Genomic DNA, 4,338 nt, shown 5'->3' with positions numbered 1-4,338 from the left:
AGGACAGCCAGGGCTACATAGAGAAACTCTGTCTTGAAAAACCAATAAAATAAAATAAAATAAAATAAAATAAAAGACCTGAGTAAATGTCTCCCATACATCACATAAATATGTAGGCAAAGGAAATGCTCTGGGTCAACAGTCACCATGGAAATCAAATAGTAAGTACAGAAGGCTATCACTTCAAAAAGGAGAAGGAGTCATCGAAGGAGGTAAATTGTAGTTATATGTAGTTATGAGAAGCTAATGCATGTACATCATGCCTATGTGGTTAGTGTTGTATTTTGTGATCTCATCATTCAATAAATAAAACTATGTTAGATGGTGGATATTTTCACTGTTTATCTTGATAATCTTTTCTCACGAACATTTTGCAGTGAATATCTTAAATACATATAATTGTATCCATAAATATATTTCAACAATGGTGGATAAAATTTTAAATATTTGTGTTTTCCAGTAAGAAAAGCTCCAAGAGCTATGTTAATCTATGTTCTATAACTAAAATATTACACAACACTTGGCATTGTCTAGATAGATGAATGGATTAATTTATATTAGAAGGTGTTGCTATCTTATATTTTTGGCAGTAGGATGTGTCTAAGAGGTAATATATTCTTAATGATGCTACCAAAATTCAAAATTACAACACTAGAATGTAGTCACTTGTTTAACTCATCAGTTTTCTGCTATAGAAAGGATGTCTTAGATTTTAGAGAAAATAAATTACTATCTCATAGCCTTTAAGCACATCTGCCCTGGGTAACCCAGCCAATAAACTTTATAAAGTCCAAATAGCTGCATAATCTCTTTCAGTAACAAGTCACTATAAGCTTTGTGTTTCATCAAAGTTATTTTCTGACAGCTGTACACCCACTGCCACATCTGTTCATATAGTTGTTTGCAAGTAAATTTGAAATGAGACCACTGACAGTTTATAAACTGGTACTTAACTACACATTTTTTAATAACTGTTGTACTCTTCAATTTGATATAAAATAGCTCCTAATATTTTCTGCTTGGATAGAGATCACGATGATCAAATGGAAGAGTTATAGCTGGCCATAGCATTTCTATGGAGCTGGCCTGAAGATCCAGTCTAGTTCTCAATGAGATTCACTTCATTTGAGACTTGTGTATTGTGAATGTATGTTTGACTTTGAGAGAAGGTAATAATAATGCCACATAAATACTGCTGAATTTGGTTACTCCTAAAAGCATACAAATATTTAGGAGAAAGAAAGACAGTCAAATATTATAAGTTGGACAAATATTTATTGAGTGATATGAAGATGACTATTTTTTTTTTTTTGGTTTTTTGAGACAGGGTCTCTCTGTATAGCCCTGGCTGTCCTGGAACTCACTCTGTAGACCAGGCTGGCCTCGAACTCAGAAATCCACCTGCCTCTGCCTCCCAAGTGCTGGGATTAAAGGCGTGCGCCACCACTGCCCAGCGAAGATGACTATTTTTAAAGTGATGAATGCATATGATATCAGTGATTAAACCTTTGATGGAAGAATTTTAGTATTATCTGGCCTCAAAATGTGTTATTTTGAATTCATTTCCTTTAACTATAAAATTTAGCATTTTTTGTGGGAGTGGTAACTACAAGGTATGAGACATAATTTATTTCGTGTGACAGATGGAATAATAGCTTAAGACTTGGCAGCTATGACCAGGAAAAAGACTAAGAAGGCAAACATATTTGCCACATAAGCATTGCTGAGTTTCTTCTCAATCTCTGAAACCTACATAAAGCGGGAAGCAGAGAACTGACTCTACAAAGGTTGTCCTCTGACTTCCACACATTTGTTCATATACCCACAAATGAAATGGAAAATCCAAGGAATGTTGGATAAAACATACATTAATTTACTTTGTTATTAATTTATTTAACTAAAGATTATTATATGACCTATGGAATATATTGATGACAACATTATAGTGCAAGACATATAATCCCTTCTTTTAGGATGTTTATTTTCTAAACAATAAAATATTTACAAAGTGTATATATATATTATATATGTATATATATAATATATGTATATACATATGATACAAGTTGGTTTCCACATATAACTATTATATATGTATATATATATATATATATATATATATCAATTTAGACTGTTTTAAAAAGTTCTATTTAGAAACAGAAAGAAAGCTGAAGAGATTGTTCAGAGGTTAAGAACAATGTCTGCTGATACAGAGTTCCTGGGATCAAATGTAGTGAGAATTCTGGAATTTTGTGGCTTTTAAAAAACATAGATACATTATAAGAATATATTTTTATTTTAATTCCAGATGTAGGGATATGGTGGCTGCTTAGGACTGTCCACAGCAGCTGAATATGATTTGCCTTGTGCTCTAGCAGAAGCATGGTTTTGCGAGCTTCAGATAGTTCCTGTGATTGTTTGACATTTGGAATTCTGGGAACTTTCCAGAGGATATATAAATGCTAGAAGCCCCAGTAGGTGGTGTGGATGGTTGTCAGACATTCGGGCAGGGGGTGGTGTAGTTGTGGTTTGTTAGTAGTCATGCTGAAAGAAGAAACAAAAAGAAAGTAGATTCAGAGATCCCTCTCTATAAATCCTCCCTATTCTTTTTTTGTCCCCTATTTAGTGATAGGGGTAAAGCCAGAGGGATATATGTTGAGAAGAAGAACCCAGAAAGTAGTAAAATAGCTACAAGCAAAGAAGAAACACAAAGAAATTAGATTCAATGATCTCTACCTGTCTCCCCCAGCTGTACCTTTCTTCGTCTCCTATCTAGTGATAGGGGGAAAAACTGGAGGGATAAAGGGTATGAAAAAGAAAAATTCAAAGTAGAAAAGACCGCTACATTCAAGTCCACATGACAACTCTCAAGCATGTGTAGCTCCAGATCTAGGGGCCCTGATAGACTTGTTTGGTCTCCATAGGCACAAAGTGCGCCTGTGGAACACAGTTATACATAAAAACAAAACACTCATACACATAAAATAAAACACTTTTAAAGTTGTAATTCACATATAACTTTATATATATGTCATATATATATATATATATATATATACATTTGTCAGCTAAAGAATGCTGAATATTTAGGTGAATTTTAATCCAGATACAATTTTGCCAGATACATAGCTGCTCTGGCAAGAGATCACATCCAAAGACCTTCTAGATCTATATGAACTGGCTAGAATGCAGATGCATCCTCGTTTATGGTATGATCTGTTTGGAATACAGACACAGCCTTAGTATGTACCTTTAAATCCATAGCAATAAAGTTAAGGCTAATTTGTAGAAGGAAGCAGCCATATTTGAACGTAATGTTTAATTGAGGGGCAAAGTGACAAATCAGACAAAGATTTGGCAGAATGAGTCAGATGAGATATGCCCAACTCACTCAAGAACAGCACATAAAAGAGAAGCTACTCAAGAGAAGAAAAGAGGAGAGGGGGAGGGACAGGAACAGGGACAGGGAGAGGTAGGATGGTGTATTTGTGTATTTTTAGAAAGATCTACACATTTTAATACTGAAAAATCCAATTAGCTCATTTGGAAGAGACAAAAGCAAGTAATACTCCCATCCACCCAATTTAACCCTCTAAAAGTTAAAAACATTTAACTCCATTTGATAAGATAGATGACTATAGTTCAACATAATCCACGGGTCACACCATTGTGTGTGAATCCTTACACACCCAGCTCTGTTCTCTTCCAGAGTCCTCTCTCAGAGTTGTACCTGATTTTGTTCCCATTTTTTAAACTACATCCATTTGGGAATAGCAAGATATTGCCTCTGTTTCTGAAAGTCTTGTGAGAGCATCTGATGAGGAGCTGAGTTAGTTATATGATGTGTAATGGCAGAGGAATGGAGAAGAGCTTGTTTCTATTGTATAGACTCTAAAATATGTCATTGACTAAGCCAAAACAGGCAGCAGAAGTAGATGCTAGATCACTGAAAGACTCTTAAGGGCTGAACAAATGGCTCTGCGGTTAACATTCCTTGTTGGTCTTGCTGAGGACCCAGCTCAGTTTGTAGTACCCCCATCTTCTCTGAGGAGCTGCTTCATACTCTATTTACAAATGCACAACTCTCATGCAGTTGGTGTTCTGTTATCAATGAGATGTAAGAAATCCTCAAGGAAATGCTGACTGATGTGGATTCATAAAAATAAAAACCTGATCTGTCAGAATCCCACCACTATGTGCCACACATATCTTTAAAAAATACAGAACCATAGAAGCCAATATCAAAAGTCTTATTCATCTGTCCACATCAGGCTAAACGTGAACAGTTTGAATAAATCCTATAATACTCCATGCCATTATATGTGAGGGAGAGACAAT

Source organism: Mastomys coucha, chromosome X (assembly GCF_008632895.1).
Source record: "Mastomys coucha isolate ucsf_1 chromosome X, UCSF_Mcou_1, whole genome shotgun sequence".
NCBI classification, from domain to species: domain Eukaryota; kingdom Metazoa; phylum Chordata; class Mammalia; order Rodentia; family Muridae; genus Mastomys; species Mastomys coucha.
This window is presented reverse-complemented; position numbering follows the sequence as displayed.